The sequence below is a fragment of the Biomphalaria glabrata genome, chromosome 14 (genome assembly GCF_947242115.1).
Source record: "Biomphalaria glabrata chromosome 14, xgBioGlab47.1, whole genome shotgun sequence".
Lineage (NCBI taxonomy): Eukaryota > Metazoa > Mollusca > Gastropoda > Planorbidae > Biomphalaria > Biomphalaria glabrata.
In genome coordinates this window covers 25,890,870-25,914,323 of record NC_074724.1, presented here as the reverse complement: position 1 = coordinate 25,914,323, position 23,454 = coordinate 25,890,870, and the positions used below count along the sequence as shown (strand labels likewise).

The 23,454-nt window shown below is 36.1% G+C and overlaps 1 protein-coding gene and 1 long non-coding RNA gene across 4 annotated transcripts in view; both read right to left on the bottom strand.

Moving 5' to 3' along the window:
- LOC106060663 (vitamin D3 receptor B-like) overlaps positions 1–23,454 on the bottom strand; it is a 127,637-nt gene that overhangs the window by 52,515 nt on the left and 51,668 nt on the right. The gene's annotated exons all lie outside the window — the stretch shown is intronic.
- LOC129922658 (uncharacterized) lies at positions 3,100–6,022 on the bottom strand. Its single transcript, XR_008774573.1, has 2 exons — positions 4,887–6,022; positions 3,100–3,252 (listed from the first exon to the last, which is right to left on the bottom strand). It is a non-coding gene; the product is annotated as an uncharacterized LOC129922658 (long non-coding RNA).

Genomic DNA, 23,454 nt, shown 5'->3' with positions numbered 1-23,454 from the left:
ATTGAAAAAAACAAAAATCCACACATTGTAGCTATGGTCTACCGCACATCTAAGAGAGCTTAGAGCGAGACTGATCAGAAAGGCGATGTGAGCTTAGAGCGAGACTGATCAGAAAGGCGATGTGAACTGTCTCAAATGCAATGGGCGTGAGCTCGCACTCTCGGTTGAAGGTTTGTCCTTGAGGGTGAGAACGAAATGACATTATCGCCTCATTGCATCACGTAGCGAGATTCCGTTTTTACCTGTGATACCTATATCTCCCCCCCCCCTTTTTTCACCATATCACATGCTATTCTAAAGAGAAGAAAAGAATAAACAGGAAACAAACAAGCAACGCTCATTTTTTTTTTAAAACAAATGTGTTACTAAGACAACGTAGAGCTATTAGAAGAACTGGAACTTTTGTAATGCCTCAATAGTAAGACGCGTAGAAGTTGAGTTTTATTTGGGTATTTCTTTAGTGACTTGACAGTACATTGAAAAGTTAAAAACGGAAATAGGTTAGAGAATAACGGACGAAAGACGCAAAGACGGCTGTGTTCTAAAAAGCCGGATAGACTTATTTTATACTATTCGTTGGTTTTGGATTGGACTTTTACGAACTCGTAATTGACATTAATACCATCTGAAGTCAACAGATCGCTAAACAACACCTTCACTCAACTACCAACCACCAACACTAAATAACTGAGAATCCAATCATCTCACATTCCAATTACAAGGACAAAAATGCCTACTATAAGCTATCTCGACATGACCAACGCATACTTTTTCGCCTCAGAACCGGACACGACAGAATGAGATAACATATGTTCCAGAAGCTTAAAGACCAACTGAAGAGGTTTTGGGGTCAGACGCGGAAACCGGTGTTATACTTTTTTTTAGATTCATAATGCTTAAAAAAACATACATACGAAATTTTAGACATATATTCTTTGTAATTATTTAGATATAAGCAATTTAATGTGAGTTTTAGGGACTATTAAATTTCACAATCTCGAAGCCATTCGAGATCAGTATTTCCCAGACAACCAAGGTCGATGACGTAGTTTAAGGGAAATTAGGTCAAATTTTTCAGTTTATGGCTTAGCGTATTTCCCTATTCCTTTTTACAGGAATGCTAGTTTCTAAAAACAAAGGCGACTAAAACACGCCAATTTATAAAAAGTGGATGTTAGAGTTGGGGAAATTAGGTCAAATCACGCAATTTATGGCTTTGCATGTTAGATCTACTGTTTGTCGGCTTATTCTTGATCTAGTCAAGCGAACAGCGTTTCACCCCACGCAGTACCGCGCGCCTCAGTTCACATGTTTCGTTTTAGTCAAGTTACGCAATTTATGGCTTATGTTACTGCTTCAGGCTTATTCTAGTTCTAGATCTACTGCTTTTGATCAAGAGCAGAGTTCTTTTCTCAGATCATTAATGATGTACGAAGTAGACCTAAATTTAGATCTAAATCCAATTAGATGAAGTCTAGATCTAGTAATAGTAGTAGGTATTGGATATTTAGAGATAAGACCTATCTATTTAGACTGATCCGATCGAGGTGCTGGGCCTAGATCTAGAAAAACAAAGTTTAAAATTATATACTCTATCTATACACTTAGTGATTATTAACCTATAGTCTTCTTATCTTATATATAGACGTTACTTCAAAAAAGAAGATGATTACGTCCTACGCGTCATGCATTTAGTCATGCATATTAACCAATGACTTAAATTCTGCCAAGTCACTGGTTTTCCTGGCTAGCTCAGGCAACCCATTCCATGCTCTAATAGCACTAGGCCCAATATGGGAAAAAAACAATTATTACAATGTGAATGTTGAGCTCATTCAATGTAGTTATTGTAGTATACGATTATATTTAGTTTGAATCTAGAGTCACAACCCCATACAACACTAGGCAAATAGCTTTAACTTAAACCTTAACTTAGACTTAAAAGTAGTCTGATTTAGATCTACTAGTAAAAAAAGTACTAGATCTAAATTTCTAAAAACTAATCTATAAGGCAAAAATTAGACCTAGATCTACCAATTCTATAATATTATTAATATACGAAATATGGATTTTATTACACTCTTATTTAAATATATTCGTACCGTATATTCGGGCCTATATACTTACATAGTTCTATAAATGTATATCTAAAAATTTAAGAGTTTTCATTTATCTCACGCTTGACTCATTTGTTGATTGGAATAGAATCATTAGATAGTTAAGTTAGCAAGTTAATCTGTAACTGTAGGTAACAAAGTTTTAAATTGTGTTTAGACTATAAATGAAAGAGATTATCCTACTGGAGAAGGAGTTGTCGTTTTTTTCTTTTCTCTGGGAAGTCAGGGAAGTGGAAAATAAATTATAGTATCAATATAATGTTAAGTAATGCATATATAGGCTACTGTTGATGTAATTATGCAACTCATTTTATTAAATTTTAGTAACCCAATTATTGCCAGTTAATCACTGAATATATATTTTTTTTAATTGTTATTAAAAAATGCAGAGCTATTCATAATTTAAAGTGTTTAATAAATAAGGCTGGCAGTCGAGTCAAAAGATTAATGAGAAATGCAGTATTTTCCATGGCTACGAAGCCCCAGCTGCAAACTAGATATTTTGCTGCGTCCAGTGAAGACATAACCATATTAAGCTGGTGGTCAATTTAAATGTTCTTTAGGACGTCTACGTCTTCCCTCATCAGTGGATGTTCTTTTGGCCTCTAATATGTATTCCACGTTGCAATTTCTAATAAATAGCATCATTCGAAGAATGAGATCCAACTTATTTTTAAAAAATGTAACCCCTTTACAGATCAAGTCATCATTGCAATGGACATTCAGATCTGCATTAACATAAAAATGATCAAAATTTGAATAGGTTTCGAAACGCAGAAAGTTGTGTGGTTTGCATTCCGAACTGTCTTCTCTGTGGTCTCAGGTTCAAACATTGACCACTGCCATTAACTAACATCCTGCTGGAGTTTTGGGCTATGACTTAATAATATTAAATTCTGATTCGAAACTTTGTCTAAACCTAGCAAGTGAAAAGGAACATACTAAAATAATGTTGTGTGTATAATGAAGAACTCTATTAAAATGTGATTTTGTATTTACATTTATTGGTATTTATTATATAAAATAAAATTGTAGAATGTTTCTGTGATTTGTTTCACAGGGAATATTGTATTTCCAAAATGATGAAAGATCCATCTAGTAAACTTGTCTGTATGCCACATGTCATATATGTTTCCTGTAAAATAGATTTTAAAAAATTTATTTATTAACATTTATACTTAATTATGCATACATATATAGAACTAGTGGTTATATATATATATATATATTATATATGTTATACTGATTATCTGATCTAACATCAACATCTAACTCTTATTGTTCTTAATAATAATAAATTACTCTACTCTAGGTCTAGGCAATCTAATATATATAAGACCAGGGCCGGTCTTAAGCCACTGCAACCTATGCGGTCGCAGTGGGCCCTGCATTTTCATAGGCTTCGTGCTAATTCTAGGTGTAATAGTTAAATTGCAATATATATATATCGGTATATATAAAACCTGGAAATCTCATAAAAATCTCCTGAAAAATAGACAAAATTGTGGGTGTCATTCATTCCGAAAACGCTAATCCTATGCGCGATAAACGAAATAAGACATTGTCAGCTTTCATGTACTAAAATGTAATAATCAGGCAAATTTTCACTTTAATCAGAAGTTTCCATACTTTATTTACTTTAATAGAGTGACTGGCATTTTAATATGCCATAGGTTGCAAAGTTCGTAAAGTAAAGTTAAATTGATCGTAATCTTGTACTTAGTAAAGATTTAATAAAATTCAAAGTCGAATTTTTTTTAAATACGAGATCTTAATTTTCACTTATTATCCTTATTCCCACCCAGACTAGGCCCCGCGCAATCAGTTTCACATAGGGCCCCCCAATCGTTAGGACCGGCCCTGTTTAAGTTTAAGTAAGACTTAAAGAAATGTCAAATGTGTTTAATAAAAATCTCTATTTTATATTACCAATATAAATGATGACTTATTATTTTTTTAGATCTAAAGTTTAGCCTTATTAATAAGTATAGTAAGGGCTAGTAAAGAGTATAAATATATTCTATATAGATTTAGCTTAGGCTTTAGGTTTAGTCCTTGACTATTATAATATTATATTTATATCTATGAATAATCTTTATGCTATTGCTAGGACACTACTCAATAGGTCTTACTATTACAAACTATTACCAAAAAATGTTGGCGACTGTGCTTAGACTTAACATAGAGGCTAGTCTAGATTACTCTAGACTCTAGATCTACTTAATTAGTTAAATCTACTACTACTAGTTACTAGTTTATAAACTATTACTAGTACTACTAGTAGTATTACTACAATTAGTACAATAATACAAGTCAAGTATTTATAAACTCTAGATCTAGTGAGTGACTAGTAAAAGTGTTAGAAGGCCTAGCTAGAATTAGACTTAGAGATATAGAAAATAATATTGAGATAGATTGTAATGACACAAGATGCGTAGAAGTTGATGTGAATCGGGTTTTTCCTAAGTAATGTGACGAGTAAGAACAGAGTAGGATTACGAACAAGAAGAATAACGGACAAGACGCCTTAGAGGACGACGCTAGGCTAGCGACGACAGAGGACTGTGCCCTTTTTATTGTTTATTAAATTGTTGAAGTTATCAGCCTGCGTTATTAAGTATATTCTTGATTCATTCTGTTGTTGTGTCATATGGACTCGCATGCACCATTAACATATATATACTCATCAACAAAATAGACCATCAACAAGATCTAACCATTTAGTTTTGATATAACTATTAGACTTAGTATAGTCTAAGTATAGTATACCTAGACCTAGATGATCTACTAGTACTTGATGATACTAGAGACTACTACTAGAGTAGACTAGGTCTAGAGTCTAGATCTGAGTAGTACTACTGTAACTACAGTAGTAGATCTAGTGATCTAGTGACAATCTAGAATCTAGTGACTAGTCCTATTATTATAATCTATCTATAATTATATTAATTATATTAATTCAATAGTCTGCTCTAGAATATATTTTGAAAAAGTAGAAGAGTTCTCTTCATGGCATTTTGGTGCATCCCATGATAAGTATCATTTAAAATTGTTGGACAGCTAGATTTAGATAAGTTTATTATCTGAATCGCTATCAATAACGTATCCAGCCATGTCTATTTTTATTTACATTTTCTCAGTCCATTACAATACGTCACTTCCGGTTTCGGCCATTGAAGCTGATTTTCAAATCTCGTTATTTTTTACACTTTCAAATTACTTTTTCTAATATAAATACGCTTTTCTAAAATCTCAAATTTTTAGGAACTAACTTTGATGCTATCTACTATCTAAATCAATCGCTATCTCAATTTCGAAAAAAACCTCTTCAGTTGGTCTTTAAAGTCGGGACTAGCGAAACATGCCCTTGTGGAGCATCACCCAAGAATGCTGACCATATAGCTCAAAGCTGCATACTCTATCAAGAGGCCAAAACATTACTCTGGTCCCGAAACACTCCTATAGAAGAAAAACTATTCGGAGAACTGCCTGATCTGGAACCAACTGCGCGGTTCATCTCGGATCTAGGATTACAGATCTGAACCCTCCGAAGTGTCAAATGAGAAGGAAGTAGAAGAGTGGAGCCAGACAGTCTATTTGGGTTAGAGGCAATTCCATTGGTAGTCAAAGCGTATTGTGTTGAAACTGAGAGCTGAGTTATCCAATGGAGATGGGTTTATTTTGTTACCACGGCAACGTGATTGTGTTTCCTATAATGTCCAATAGCAGCTTTGTTAACACAATTAACATCTCAGCCTATACAGCTAAGATTTTGCTTTTATGTTAGATCTCCTTTGAAATCTATTAGCTGAGAACATTGAGAAAAAATGAGAGGAAAATTGATTACGTTAAGAAAAAAGGATTGAACGAATGGGAGGAGGGGAAGGGTGGAGACGCAGAGAGAGAGAGAGGCGAAGAGAGAGAGACCGAGTTATAAAAAAAAAACTTAGATAAGAAATTTGGTAAAGTGCATTCGGTGCGGTGGATGAGTGATAAAGCGCTTTGTATCCGAATCCGGAGCCCGAGTTGGATTCCTGGTGAAGACTAGGATTATTAATTTCGGTTTCTTTAGGGCGCCCAGCATCAATGGGTACCGGACATTAGTTGGGTGGTCGCCGTGCTGACCACATGACAACCTCGATAACCATAACCCGTGGGCCAAGGAAACAAAATGATCTTAACATCCTCTGCCCAGATAGAGATGGCAAGGTCTGAAACGGGACCTTTTCTTTAGATACAGCTATTGGTTCGGTAAAATAGCCCAACATTTGAATCAACCTTCAAAAGGGTCTCAGAACTTTTGAAAAGTTTGAAAGTATTTACATAAAATCACTGCTTCGTTCAAACTTCACAGAAATGATGAGAAACGTTTGCTTTGTTAGCCAGTGATTTCTTTCAACATTTTGTTTCAACCAATTCCAATGTCTAGACAACTCTAAACCAATCGATTCAAGAATGGGGGAATATTCTCATACTTTTTTAAAAAAGAAAACCTCTGTCATACATTATGGAACATGACAAGAGTCGGAAGCCTTCCATTAAGTTCTGTCTTTTTTCAATCCTTGTCAGAGAGACCCTAGAGATCAATTACTCTATTTCCCCTCGCATAATTGCAGGCCCCCTGGTGAGATTTCCAACCTGCTTGTTAGACTAAATGCTCACAAATCAAAATGTTTAAACATAGAAAAAAAAAAACTTGGCAGCCACACAGAGAAAAGTATACAAAAGTATAGATTAATTTTAGCGTATGTGTTCTAATAAATAATACTAATAATAACAATAATTTCAGATAGCCTTCGCTGGTATAAAGAAGAACATTTAACAACCTATGGTTTCCGAAAGATACATCTGGATATCTGATACAAAATCCGGGGGAGACCAAAAGGAAAGGTGTACCTAAAGATACAGGAAGAGATTGAAAAGACCAAGAAAGTAAAAGTTGAAGAATGTTAATGTGTCGTAATGGGAATTATCTTCATAAACAATATTGACTCCTCTGTGTAGAAACTCGAAGCTATAAGAAACCTAATATGTACTTGTCACTTCTGTGTAGAAACTCGAAGCTATAAGAAACCAAATATGTACTTTTCACTTCTGTGGCAATTTGGACATGACATTACCAAACAAGAACAAGCAAAACACAGACTTACTTTTTTTATAAAGGGGGAGGGGGTGTAAATCTAAAGGGGAGAGCTCCCCATTTACAATTAAAACTCTAAATTACGTCAAATTTATTTCCTCTATTCAATATCAAACAAAATAATTAATTACAAAAAAAATAATAGACTAATAAGTTAAGCTTTTGATTTATTCATATTTTGATAAGTTCACTAAATAAGTATGTAAGGTTTAATCTAGATCCCAGAATGGGAGTAGGAGAAATGACGTGTACAATTATCCAAGGGGACACAACCCCACATATTTAGACAGACATCTCTTTATACTGACGAATTAATTTCACTTTTTTTTTTTGGTATCAAACAAAATAATTTAATACCATTAATTAAACGACTAACTGGTTTTTTTTTTTTTTATTGATTCATGTTTTGCTTGGTACAGAGTTTGAACTTGATCCGAGAATGGGCGTGGCAGAAATAACGTGTTCAAAACTTGTACCAGACAAGAGTTGAAATAAGCTTTGAACAAAACAAGCAATAAAACAAATTGACATTGCAACACTACGACACAACGTTCACAGCATAACCCTAACTCATAACCTTACCCAGAAATTCAGTAGACTCAACAATTTATCTGATTAGTAGTAGTAGAAGTATACATATATAGTTTTGTAATATATATTAAAAACAAGCAAAATACAAAAAAATACTTTAAAAAAAACAAATGTGTATTAATTAGTTTAGATCAGTCATGTAATACAGTTTTTAAGAGATCTAGACTAACAATAATACATCTTTGCGATTATAATTTTTTTTACCAATTGTTTTTGTTTAGCGCTATTTCAAGCTTTTAGCGTTCTCATTTGTCTGGACCAGTTGGAAAGGGGGAGAAATACGGAGTATCTGGGTGATCGCTTTTAAATATTTTTTTTTATATAAAGGTAAAGATCTGAATTCGAACTTTTTGGACTAAAGCCTAATCAGGCTTCTCAAGCCAAAGCGGTAACCACTCTGCTAGCGAAGAGTCTATGAACGTGAAAGATTGTATAGTTATATATTGTTGCTATTACATGTTTGTGTTCACTAAGGCTCGAACGGATGCCTAATATAAAGGGGACTAGTTCAGCTTATACCACAACCTCAGTAAGGTACTATTTCTTTCCCTTGTTTGAGATACGTAACTAAGTAATTTATTACCGATAGTTAACTTAAATAATTTGTTAATTTTTTAAATTGATTCTTTTATTGTCAGATTAAAAAAATAATTGCGCAAAATTTCAGTTTGATCCGAGATTAAGTGTCGGAGAAATAACGTGTACAAACTTTAGGGCCAGACAGACATACAGAGTGAGTTGATATAAGCTTTGTAATGAAAACAACTTTTTTTTCAATTAATTTGATGATCAGGTTAATATATTATTATTATTTTACAATAAAAATAATAGTAACTATAAAGATAAATCATCCCCTTAAGAAAACTTTAATGTTAACTGACTATTCCTTAAAAAGATCCCCATAACATACTTTAACATAGTTTACGAGTGAGTCAATTCTAAGGGGCTGCTCGCCACCATAAATCTGCCACCAACACATACTAACTATTCCAAAGAAGAGGACATCCAAATGACGGCGTCATGCCGGGCTATTAACACACGAAGTTTACGACCCTCCAATCGTAGGATTGAGTTTCAATGTTGACCACACGCTCCTGTTTTCTACCCTGGCATTGAATACAGCTATTAGCCGAGGATTTAGTGGCTACGGAGAAGAAACATATCGTACACATGACATCGTTAAGCATGGCTCATGGGTGAAAATATCCCCTCGGGGGTTGCGGTGGACTTTGTTTAATTTCCACCTGTCCACCTCACACAGCCAAAGGAGGTCTGTCTAAATTACAGCAATCAATAGTGATTTCGTTCCTTCCTTATACTACGGACGTACTGTTTATGTCCAGTCATTTCTTATCGGTATAACTTGTTTGAGAGGGACATGTTTAAAAAAGTAAACAAGAACAATATTTGTTTAAAATCCTTTAAAAAAAAAAAGCTTATCTAAGGGAAGGAACTCCGCACATACAACTATATCTTTAAAAATGTAGAAGTTAATTCCCTTATTCGATATCAAAGAAATAATTAATTGCCAATATTTATTTACTAATTGGTCAATTTTTAAACTGATTCATGCTTTGTTAATATAATAATAATAATATATCTTTAAAATGTAGAATCTATTTCCCTTATTCGATATCAAACAAATAATTAATCGCCAATAATTGACTCATTTTTAAACTGATTCATGTTTTGTTAATATAATAATAATAATCTTTATTGTCCGTATGGAAATTTGTCTTACAATTTGTGCATTACACCAAACGAAACCTTGTAACTAGAAAAAAAACAAAATGTACATTCACACCAGACTCACTCATAATTTACAGGTGAAAAGTTTATATCAAATTGTTTCTATTTGATGATTTGATTGCCAGGGGAACAAAACAGTGTTTGTGTCTTTTTGTCTTTGCTATCGGTGTCTTGTATCTCTTTTGTGATGGTAAAATCACAAAATCCTGACACAGTTTAGCTTTTTTATGGATGTTTTTCTCAAACAGCAGCCTTAATGGGATTTGTATTTTGCCACTCAAATAAATCATCATTGTTTTAAAGGTCCAACTTGATCCGAGAATTGGTGTGGGAGAAAGAACGTGTAGAAACTTTGTGTAACAGACAGAGTTGAATGTTAGCTTTGTACAAACACAATTCGTTGGGACGGGATGAATATATATGTTTTTAAAAGGGGGGGGAGGTAATGCTATTGCTTTCAATCTTATTTACTATTCATCCATCAAAAAATCGCAAAGTAATTTTTGTGTTTGTTTACTGAAGATAACCTCTATCTCCGTTTTTTTTTTTGCCCGCCCCATCTTTCAGAAGTCACTATGTTGTGTACCAAGTACATTTATATTTCTCTTCTATTACCCCCCCCCCACACACACACACACATTTTCTCGTACTCTCGCCCTTGAAGTTGGAATAGAAACACGTCTACAGCTCGAACATTTCCATTTCCTAAGCTATTCACTCCAACGAAATAGTACCAGGAAGACGCAAGCTGAGTTGTTGTTGTTTTATTTTGTAGCGATAAGGATTTCGATACTCTCATTTTATGGCTGATTCAACGGACGGTGCCACACGACACCCTCGTTAACATTCAAAAACTAAAATAGCTGGTATTTGTTTTATTGTATTCAGAACCAGGTGAACTTGATCCGCACCATGTCTCTACTATAGTTGGTACCCAGTACTTGTATTCAGAACCAGGCGAACTTGATATCATCCGCTCCATGTCTCTACTATAGTTGGTACCCAGTACTTGTATTCAGAACCAGGCGAACTTGATATCATCCGCTCCATGTCTCTACTATAGTTAGAACCCAGTACTTGTATTCAGAACCAGGTGAACTTGATATCATCCGCACCATGTCTCTACTATAGTTGGTACCCAGTACTTGTATTCAGAACCAGGCGAACTTGATATCATCCGCTCCATGTCTCTACTATAGTTAGTACCCAGTACTTGTATTCAGAACCAGGTGAACTTGATATCATCCGCTCCATGTCTCTACTATAGTTGGTACCCAGTACTTGTATTCAGAACCAGGCGAACTTGATATCATCCGCTCCATGTCTCTACTATAGTTAGTACCCAGTACTTGTATTCAGAACCAGGCGAACTTGATATCATCCGCACCATGTCTCTACTATAGTTAGTACTCAGTACTTGTATTCTGAACGAAGTACACCTTTCTGCACTATATCTCTAATAAAGCTAGACTCTATATTCTTGTAGAAATGTACAGACAACACAAGAAAAACAAATCTAGCATTAAGTTTCACCTGTAACTGTGGTCATAGATGTGTGTACACAATGTCATCCTCCAAGGAGGGGACATGCACAAGAAAACAACAGAACAACATCATGACAAAACATGACAGAACCAAAAAAAATGTTTTGTTCTAGTTGGAATTAGAGGGAATTAACTATTTCCAGTCTTATTCTATTTGCTGTAGTTTTTTTTTTGTATTTTTTTTCGGTCCTAATCTCTTTTCCCTTAGAAACGAGATGGGGGGGGGGGGGGGGCGGAGATGTTAAAATGAAGAAAACTTGAAGTCATGAAGTCAAGCAGAAAATGAAATATCGATCTTTCTGTCAATGGGGAATGACGAAATGTAAGGGGGCGTACACAAAAATCATTTTCTTTTCCCGAGTACAAATGGTAAAAATGTGAAACCAATCCAAGTTGATGTATTTACGTTACAGAAGTTGATCTATGCTACAAAAGTTGATCTGTTTCAAAAGTTGATCTGTTACAAAAGTTGATCTATGCTACAAAAGTTGATCTGTTTCAAAAGTTGATCTGTTACAAAAGTTGATCTATGCTACAAAAGTTGATCTGTTTCAAAAGTTGATCTGTTACAAAAGTTGATCTCTGCTACAAAAGTTGATCTATGCTACAAAAGTTGATCTATGCTACAAAAGTTGATTTGTTTCAAAAGTTGATCTGTTACAAAAGTTGATCTATGCTACAAAAGTTGATCTGTTTCAAAAGTTGATCTGTTACAAAAGTTGATCTATGCTACAAAAGTTGATCTGTTTCAAAAGTTGATCTGTTACAAAAGTTGATCTATGCTACAAAAGTTGATCTGTTTCAAAAGTTGATCTGTTACAAAAGTTGATCTATGCTACAAAAGTTGATCTATGCTACAAAAGTTGATCTATGCTACAAAAGTTGATTTGTTTCAAAAGTTGATCTGTTACAAAAGTTGATCTATGCTACAAAAGTTGATCTGTTTCAAAAGTTGATCTGTTACAAAAGTTGATCTATGCTACAAAAGTTGATCTGTTTCAAAAGTTGATCTGTTACAAAAGTTGATCTATGCTACAAAAGTTGATCTGTTTCAAAAGTTGATCTGTTACAAAAGTTGATCTATGCTACAAAAGTTGATCTGTTTCAAAAGTTGATCTGTTTCAAAAGTTGATCTGTTACAAAAGTTGATCTATGCTACAAAAGTTGATCTGTTTCAAAAGTTGATCTGTTTCAAAAGTTGATCTGTTACAAAAGTTGATCTATGCTACAAAAGTTGATCTGTTTCAAAAGTTGATCTGTTACAAAAGTTGATCTATGCTACAAAAGTTGATCTATGCTACAAAAGTTGATCTGTTTCAAAAGTTGATCTGTTACAAAAGTTGATCTATGCTACAAAAGTTGATCTGTTTCAAAAGTTGATCTGTTACAAAAGTTGATCTATGCTACAAAAGTTGATCTATGCTACAAAAGTTGATCTGTTTCAAAAGTTGATCTGTTACAAAAGTTGATCTATGCTACAAAAGTTGATCTATGCTACAAAAGTTGATCTGTTACAGAAGTTGATCTGTTGCAGAAGTTGATCTGTTACAGAAGTTGATCTATGCTACAAAAGTTGATCTATGCCACAAAAGTTGATCTGTTGCAGAAGTTAATCTATGTTAAGAAGTTGATCTGTGTTATTAAAGTTGATCTGTCTTATAGAAGTTGATCTATGTAACAGAATTTGATCTGTGTAACAGAAATTGATCTATGCTACAAAAGTTGATCCTATGCAGAAGTTGACCTATGTTACAGAAGTTGATCTGTGTTACAGAAGTTGATCTATGTTTCAAAAGTTGATCTGTGTTACAGAATTTGATCTGTGTTACAGAATTTGATCTACGATGAGCAGATGACAGCATACATATGATGTATAGAATGAATGCGGACACTTCACAATGTAACTGAATTGTACAAATTAGAAGAAGCATAAACACAATTTAAAAAAAAACAACACACGTCCAAACTTTCAGATCCATTTAAAGGTTACTTTCCCTAACAACAAATAAATTAAACTAATCCTCAAATAGGACATATATTAAAAGTGAAAAAAAAAAAACACGAAGTCAATACTTTTATATTAACAAGGACCGTGCTTACACAGTTTTGAACCTAAAGATTGAAAACAATCCATTTCAAAGTTTTGTCTGCGCTCTTTAATAACGCCGCTGGTTAAAAGCATCAGACAAAATTTGTAGTTTTCTTATGTCCTTAGTAACACGTTTCGAGAGTTTAATTTTCTTGATGTATATATATCTACAGTCATATCTATTTACCGGTGCAGATAGTGTTTGGAGAACGAATCGTAGTATCTTTAGCAATACTCTCTAAGGAATTTCCTACTGATGTGGCAGGTCTGAATCAGTATCGTCCTCTTGAATTCTAACCAAAATACAATATCACCTTCGGTAGTGGTGACAAAACAGTTACTCTGCTGTTATTACCAATAGTCAAATGGCTTTCAGTAGCATCTCCATAGTTGTTTGTTGTGGCTATATCTGAATTTAATCCCCCATCATTCCATGGGTCACTGAGGTAGTGGCTAAAGCTTAGCAGTAGACAGCCTTAACACGCTAGCTATTTCTAGTTGTTTGAAGGCGTGCTCTGATTGAACACCATTGGAGTTTTAATCCACGACCATAATCGGAAAGGGAGCAGGGATTAAAACCAGGCCTCGTGGACGTGAGAATGTGACAATAACTGCGGGGGAGGGGGGAGGAGCCACTCGCCTTCCACGATGGAGCAGATTTTTTTTTTTGGGGGGGGGGGGGGGCTTACGTAGAATAGTTTGAATTGTTGCACAATAAGTAGTAACGAATGTGTATTATCTTCGAACTAGTATCCAAGTGGCAGCCCTGATACACGCCTGTAACTGTTCGAAAAAAAAAAAAAGAGTGATCGAATTTATTGGATTAACAGCATTGATTAATCGTATGATAAAGTCCCGTTGATCGAATCGGTGTTCCTACGTAAAGTGTAACCAAAGTGATAACTAAGATCAATAGTTGACACAGATACACCCTTCCCACTTCCTGTGTCTGTTGGACATAAAGTAGCGCATGTAATGGCTAAATAAACTTCATGCCCGACACATTATTTGTATCACCACTTTGTCTTCATGCCCGACACATTCTTCATGGCCCACACATTATTTATATCACCACATTGTCTTCATGGCCCACACATTATTTATATCACCACATTGTCTTCATGCCCCACACATTATTGATATCACCACACAGTCTTCATGCCCCACACATTATTGATATCACCACACAGTCTTCATGCCCCACACATTATTGATATCACCACACAGTCTTCATGCCCCACACATTATTTATATCACCACACAGTCTTCATGGCCCGCACACTATTTATATCACCACATTGTTTTCATGGCCCACACATTATTTATATCACCACATTGTCTTCATGCCCCACACATTATTTATATCACCACACAGTCTTCATGGCCCGCACACTATTTATATCACCACATTGTTTTCATGGCCCACACATTATTTATATCACCACATTGTCTTCATGCCCCACACATTATTGATATCACCACACAGTCTTCACGCCCCATACATTATTTATATCCCCACACTGTCTTCATGGCCCACACAATCTCCGTGTCCACACACAATCTTTGTGTAAATAAAACAAAACCAAGGAGAAAGTCCAGCTCATTCTTACTTTATACATCCTTACGTAAACCCCTGGCTGTACAAACTATATCCCGATCAACTGTTTTAGTGCTATGATATCTATGATATAAAAAGAAGTCACTTCAAGTTTTGTTATCCGAAACCAGGTATCATACCATGGGCAGGGTTGCTGCATTTATGTATCTGGGAACCCCTGAAAGCCACGGCTGTCGCTTCACCCAAGAAAAAACATTCGCACAGAAATTGTATGAAAATATTTATTTCGTATTACATTGCACTCATTGGAAGCGTCCATGCATGTAGTGATTAAGAAGAACTACTTGTCTAGCACACATCACATGATGGCTGGAAGAATGAAACACAGTTTTGTGGGGTCGTCATTGTGTCCTGACATGAGTGCATGGTACCCCAGGGTGCTGACACCACAGAATGGCAACAGCGTGTTTGGTTTTGTTTTGAAATAAGGGCGACGCGGTGGCTTTGCGAGTTTCGTTTTGGTTGAGATGTAGCGCCCTAGAGACTCGAACAGAAAGGACTTGCAAGCTGGCCAGTCTAAGAGTGCGCGTCTATTGAGATCTCTGTATGGCCCGATTTCCCATCGCGGACACAAGATTCCATCAGGTAAAACATTAATGACAACGGGAGACAGCGTCTCACAAATCAGACACAACAATTCTGTTGTTAGGAGCATGGCTTTGTCTCAGGGAGTAAATCGTGTCCTGAGCTCTAGATGTCTGTCGGTGTGAGCAAGAAGGGTGGAAAGGGAAAAGAAATAGATTATTACATAGTGCCATGTCGCATTAAGCAGCTATTGCATTAAGTTTATTATTAGATTGAATACTTACTTTCTAGCGCAAGGTCATGTTTGCATGTTGTTGACAAGTAATGACGAGTTTATTTAAAATGATGTACGGGTTTTTCCATAAGCTTTAAAACTAGTTTAGACGTTGCTAGAGATAGTATTTAAGAACTTGCATATTCAGCTAGTAGAGAGAGCGACAACTAGGTGTTAAAGAATTTAAATTAAATTGAATTATAATGTAGATTTATGTAGTGTGTATATTAAGGTGATTCCTAGTTCCAGCTTTGCATTTATTTAAAGAAGATTTTAGTTTTGATTTTTATACTTTGAAGTAGTTATCTCCAGCACCTATCTTCTTTCCTTTTCTCCATCCTCCTATAGACAGTCTGCATTTCTTTCACTTTTATCTCATCTTATAACATACAGACGTTACTTCAAAAGATAAGATAATTAAGCCCTTCGCATTTCATGTGTCAATCTAGGCATGCATGTTAATCATAGCTTTTAAACTCTGCCAAGTCTTTGGTTGTCCTGGCTGATTCAGGCAACTCATACCATGCTCGGCACTAGAAAAGAAGGAGCACTTGTATGTATTTGTCCTAGCATATGGAATAAGAAGTGTGCATTTATCTTTGTGAGTCTTTTAATTATTGTCCCCATGGTATATCGTTTTGGCATTGTGGCACAGTCTTATTATTTGTAAACGACCAAGAACTGATTCGATTAGTCGGGTCAAACTTTGTCTTCTAGAATATATTGATATATTGACTTCATCTCTTTTGGTGGCCAGCAAGCACATTTTTTTTTAAAGTATATAGTGTTGGTATTCTACTTATTATCCTACTTATTGTTTTATCAAACCTTATTACACAGTTTTAACTTTTAATTGGTATCATCTTAAACATTTCATAACCCTGATACCATCATATCTTTTTAAACTCTAAATGACAAGCCGAAACTGTTTCTTTGTAGACGTAGGGTGTGGACACACCACTGGACACGTCTGTGCCTCGTCCTTTTCAGGAACACGGCGCATCTTTCCGAGACGAGAATGAGTGACCAGCGACGAGGCTTGAAGGAGGAAGAGAGTTGTTTAGGAGAAGGGGGGAGGAGGGGACATTTACAGAGAGGCGGCGAGGCAGCGTATCTAAGTTCAGACGTCAGAAGAAATCCGATGACAAGAAGGACAGGAATAAAATCAATACTGAACCAAATTAAATATGTCCGCTTCTTTGAAACGGCTTCTTCGCCTCGTTACAAAAAAAAATGACAACGTCGGCCATTGCGTCAAGGAACTTTCATGTCAAGAGCTGAAACTGTGGGGCAGGGCGGGAATTACGTCATTGCAGGTCGCGAGCTGATGATACTTACCAGCCCAGAATTTCATATACTAACCACCCACGCCTCACCCACTAAGTACTATTAGTATTACTGTTGTTGTTGTTGCTATTGTTTGCGTGCACTTGTGCGAGTGTTTGTTGTTTTGTCAGAGCTGACATTATTTTCATGGGGATATTTATACCATGCCCACTGACAGATGGGAGTCGTGCTTGCAACACACATTGGGCAAACAGAATAAGTCTAATCTCAATCTTAACTGCCGTTTCGTTTGAGACTTGTAAAGTGTGTTCTTACTTGAATTTACAACACATTCAAATGTTGTCAAGTTTTTTAAAGATTTTCTCCAATTTCTGTTTGCACGCTATCATTTTAATGGGCTGTTAGACCTAGGCACGTGGTCTTTACATTTGAGCATTGAAAAAAATGGGTTTGATACCTACAACATGGCGGGATTGATGTTTACTACATCTAGACTTGTCATTGCGAAAATCAATCAGTGTATTGTTGGGCAGATAACTAACACGATGGGGTGAAATAAAAATTTGCTAGATCTAGATGTAGAATGAACATTGTAAATTAGTTTTTATTTATAGAAAGGATTTTTTGTTACAAGATATTAAATCCCATGAACTGGTCGTACGTTGTGTCAGGTTATAGATCAAGCTGTTCCATCAAAAATAGCAAAACTCGTTCAGACAGACTTGCTTAGAATTAATATGTAAGGGGAGATAATGTGTTCAATATCTGAGAAATCAGGTAATGGACTATTCCATTTATAGCTCACAGTCACGGAACTAATATTTGCAAATAATCCCTTTTTTTATCATTATTATTGACAAAATTAAAAAAAAAAAAACATCTGTATACAACTAAAACTTCATCATTCAATACCATTACACATATAACAAAAATATGATCCCCAGAAAAATATAATTTCATGAAGTTATGGATTACTATTGACCTATTCAAATGATACCACGGTAGTCAAGGTCACGGCTCAACCTGGGGTAACCTTGCCTCAAAGAACGCAAGTGACAAACACTATCTCACGTCATTGAACGAAGGTCAGGGCCAAAGCATGAGCAGCCCTATTTCTACCACTCAGACAAGCAGTACTATATTCACCTTTTTGAATGAGAGCGCCTGATGTGTGCACACCTCGGTTACACGTCTGTAATAAGTAAGCCAAGCTGCAATCAAAATGGAGATCCCAAACCAGGAAACAAAAAAAAAAAAAAAAAACATGGCCGACAAGTCTCTACCGTAGAACACCAGTGCAGAAAAGTCAGCACGTTGTGTGATATGTCCATAATACTGAACCGCCTCTCTCCCTACTCCCTCTCTCGAGATCCGTTCCTTGTCCTCGTACTTTTTTTCTCTCCCCTTTTACAGACACGCAAGGCCGTGTGTGTGTGTGTTGTGTTTCGGTTTTAATCGAACATGCAACTCTCTATTTTTAGACACTAGAAGAACGCAAGTTTCTTGCTCAGATGCAAATCTTGGAAAGTGTAGCACAGAGTGGTCCAAAATTAGGTGGACACTAGGCTTACGTATTGGTTATATTACAGTTATATTCATTTGAAGTATAATATATGTTTTATAGTATTGACAACTTTTAGCTATATTTGTTGTTTTGTTTGTTTGTTTCTAGAACCCCGTGAGATCAATAGGACAGAAGGCCATCCGTTTCTGTGGCCAAAGGTAAACGAGGATGTCGTGTGGCTAGCACAATGAATAACGGCTTTTACTTTTCCTCAACAGATGTCAGGTGCCCAATTAAAGTTGCGTAGACTAGGGGGCGTCCTACAAATCCTGAAAATTTAATATCCCAATCTTTACCGGGATTCGAATCCGAGACCCGTCGGTTCGGAAGCCAAGCGCTTTACCACTAAGCCACCATGCTCCCTTTTGTTTGTTTGATTTCGTATTTTTTTAAACAGATATTTGTGGAAGCTGAAAAGGCAGACTTCTAAGCTGTGTACATTGTGGAAGCTGAAAAGGCAGACTTCTAAGCTGTGTACATTGTGGAAGCCGAAAAGGCAGACTTCTAAGCTGTGTACATTGTGGAAGCTGAAAAGGCAGACTTCTAAGCTGTGTACATTGTGGAAGCCGAAAAGGCAGACTTCTAAGCTGTGTACATTGTGGAAGCTGAAAAGGCAGACTTCTAAGCTGTGTACATTGTGGAAGCCGAAAAGGCAGACTTCTAAGCTGTGTACATTGTGGAAGCTGAAAAGGCAGACTTCTAAGCTGTGTACATTGTGGAAGCCGAAAAGGCAGACTTCTAAGCTGTGTACATTGTGGAAGCTGAAAAGGCAGACTTCTAAGCTGTGTACATTGTGATGGAATGCGTTCAGAGAATGAAAGAACTAATTGCATCATTGTTCATAATTAGGATGTAATGGTGATTGTAATGAATAAATAACTGTACTATACCTCAATATAAATGTTAGTATTTATCGTAAACCTACTCTAGGACCACCCTGTAGTATGAAGAAACATAAAAGGCACTGGGAGAGCAACGTGTAATGGGATTTAGTAAATATTGCCAGGAAGTTATTTTTTTTAAAAGAAGGATCACGGCGCCCCAGGTTACATTCCGTTAGTCCATTAGTGAAAGTGCCCACTTGGTCACTTCGTTAAAATACTTCTTTTTTTTTAAAGATTTCCTGACTCTGTATTATGATTCAACATTTGTTCTAGGGATGTAGACCGTCTAGGGATAGTTTCAATGTTTACTTACGCGATTAAAAAAAAATCGTTCACAAGTCCGACATTTAAACTTCAAAGATTTTCTCCCCTCCAAAGGGAGAACAGTCATGAAATTTTAATTGCTAGCGTTGAACTAAAATGTAAATCTTATTTAGTGACAGTATAGGCATGTGTGTAATTTCAAAGATAAATATGTCTAGGGTATCAATGCTCTTATTTACAAGTGACAACGTGGCGCGTGAATCAACACAGAAATAGGTCACTGAAATTATAAAACGAATCACGGTTACTTCCCTTCGCCTGCTTTCTAAATCGCTCTCTTAAAAAGCCCCCTCCCCTTTTTATTTTTCCACCTCTCAATTCTCTCCCCCTTGCTCATTCCGTCCTTCCATCGCTCACATTCACTCCCTCACAGATCAAGACAATTATCTCAGTCTTATGATTGTGTGCGAATTCAAACGGGAAAATTTTCACGGCCCGACGATCTCAATTTCCTATCAAATTATTTATCATTGGAGGCTTAGCATGGCACATAAACCATTTCAAAAAAAGCCCTATCATAATTACACTATATTAACCACATGGACGAAATTCTACAATCACCACATGACGCCGACTCCATCCCCTTAGTCACACACTAAGATAAACTCGAAAATCACACGAAGTCTAAAAACCACACAAGATAAATTCATTTATCACCACAGGAGCTAACAGTAATCTATCAACCTCATGTGGTGGTATTTAAGTTAGTAAATTAAAAAAAAACAGCAACTTAATAACACCATACAGAGTAATATAGATTTAACCTCTAAACCAGTGGCTGCCACACGCACAAAATGGCAAAACTGCTTATCAGAACAAGCGAGCTCTAGAGATTTATCTATCCACATCAGTTCGAGAAGATGAGTACAAAACAAACAAACATCGAATTGGTACAAACAAACATCGATTTGGTACAAACAAGCATCGATTTGGTAAGAAATGATAGAATTTTTATACTTTGACTTTAAGAAACACTAGTAGATCCATATTTTGACTTTTAAGAAACGCTAGTAGATCTACGCTTTGAGATTAAGAAACGGTAGTAGATCTATACACGTACTTTGACAATTAAAGAAACACTAATAAATTTATACTTGGACATAGCTAGTAGATCTATGCCCGTACTTTGAAAGAAGCGCTAGTAGATCTATATACTTTCATTGTTAAGACACGCTAGTACATCTCTATCCGTACTTTGACTTTGACAATTGAAGAAACGCTAGTAGATCTATACTTTGATAATGAAAAAAAAAACGCTAGCACACAGTTTTTTTTAAATATATTGACTGTCAAAAAATAACAATTTTTTTTAGTGATCAGAAGAAAAAAACAAAACAAAACTCATTGGTTTTGTAAAAGTATATATAAAGTTAAGTTACTTAATATATAACCTAAATCGACCACGCAGGTCAACGGTTATGTCTGCGCTTGTGTGGCAGGTCGCAGCTGTACTCTTCAATCTTGGGACTCGAAGAAAATCCTTATTATACACCGCACACTAATATATACATTTGTCCAGTGTTACAAGGGGCATAAGGTACTTATAAATTACCGCTGCAATTAACAAACTTTTGATGATTTTTAACACAAGCTTTAAAAGGCAGTCCGTGTAATGGAACAGTCGCGCACATTTTACGCCAAAGTTACTATTCAACACCTAAAGGTTTCCTGTTAGTTATTGTTGACGCAAAGGTATGCTCGAGTCTTCCTATTAAGATGACTACTGTAATGGGTCACTCTAAAGACATATTCAAATTTGTATTTAAAAAAGCGCTATTGAAATCTGATTTGATCCTCGTGCCCAGACTGTGCTCTTTGACCCGATTCATTCAAATCCCAAAAGACACACGTACCGACGGAACCACAGAAGCCGCCTACGTGTTTATGTGAAAACATGAATTCCCTTTCGTATTTTTTAAAAGTGCATTCCTAAAGCAATCACTTTTTTTAATATGTTTGTTTTTCCATAAATCTCGACTTGATTATTATTCCCGTATTACTGTCACTTGGACAGTTATTATTCAGCTAGACGTCAACTAATCGAATATCACACATTTCATAGGACGCGATTATAGCGTGTGGGACTAGTCAATGGCTATGCTAAACACTACAGTGTGTCTTAAAGTACTTGATCTATACAACCTAATGCACAGCATGTTGGGGGCCCGCATGTGACAGGGCAAGGTTCAGTCTACAGTATATCATATAAAAATTTATTTCCTATATAGATCACGCTCAGCCGAGGACTTGATATACAGTGAATATGTATACACACACACACACATAATCACTTTCGAGCAGGGAAAAAAAAACATTTAGAAAGCTAGAATTTGTCAACAGAAGCAAGGATGGACATGGACCCAACTGAGGGGATTAGCCGAGAATAGAGTGTAATGGTGAAGGAACTACTGAAAAACAAAACCGGATGAAGTACTTTGAATGGCACACAGATAGAGAGGCACGTTTCTTATTCCATATGCTAGAACAAAGTCATATAAGTGCTCCTTCTTCCCTAGTGTCATTAGAGAATGGAATGGGTTGTCTGAATCAGCCAGGAAAAAACAAAGAATTAGCAGAGTTTAAGTCATTGATTAACACGCATGACTAGATTGGCACATGAAATGCGTAGGACGTAATTATCTTTGAAGTAACGTCTGTATGTTATAAGATACTGTCGCGGCCCTATGGGAGTCAATAGGACCTAGTGTCGCGCCCTATGGGATTCAAAAGGACTTTCTGTCGTGGTCTTATGGGAGTGAAAACGACCTACTGTCTAGGTATATGGGAGTCAAAAGGACCTAATGTGGCGGCCTTATTTGAGTCAAAAGGACCTACTGTCGCGTCTCTATTGTAGCCAAAAGGATTAAGTCAAAGTCACTTGTAAACAGTTTTTAAAAAACTCAGCTGAGTAGTAGATCATCATCATCAAACTCCATTTCAGTGAGGGCTTGAGAGGCTTAAATCTTCTACTAGAGTCAAACTGTGCAGCTAGCATATTCTTCTAGAGCGTAAAATATTTCATTAAAGTTGGGAGAACTCATGGCGCCCTAAACATTCCGAAATTCAAAATACCACTTCACCGAGTTTCTAAGCCAGACCCTTCGGTTCGGAAGCCAAGAGCTTTATCACTCAGCCAGAACGCCCCCCCCTTGTATTCACATGTAGATATATATCTATTATATATATATAATTCTCTTCATGGCTCAAGAGTTTGGACGCAAGCAAGAAGTAAAGGAAAGATCACTCTTTTATTTCTGCAAGTCGGACGAACTAGTGTTACGCCAGGAAAAAAAGAGGGGGTGGGGGAGAACAAGTAGTATTCACCTGTCACTAAATAGCAGGGCCGGACCGTTGTGACCAATAAAGATCACTCTTTTTTTTATTTCTACCTCACGTAGCGGCGAAAAAAGAGGGGGGGGGGGGGGAGAGAACAAGTAATCTACTCTGTATTTTAATCATTTCCGGAGATTTCCTGGACGTTTTCGTATATTTTGCAATTTTGCGGCCCTGCAAAATAGCGGCGTATGCTACGCCGTGGGTCGACTAATAATAAATAATTGTTTAAAGTATCAACTTGATCGGAGAAAGCGTGTGGGAGAAATAGCGTTAATAATTATTTAAAGCGAGTAAACCCTACAAATATCATATCTGTGAATACTGAAGGATTAATATATCTTGTTGTTATCAAACATAATAATTCATTACCAGTAATTAATTAATTATTAGTTGTTGTTTTTTATTGATTCAC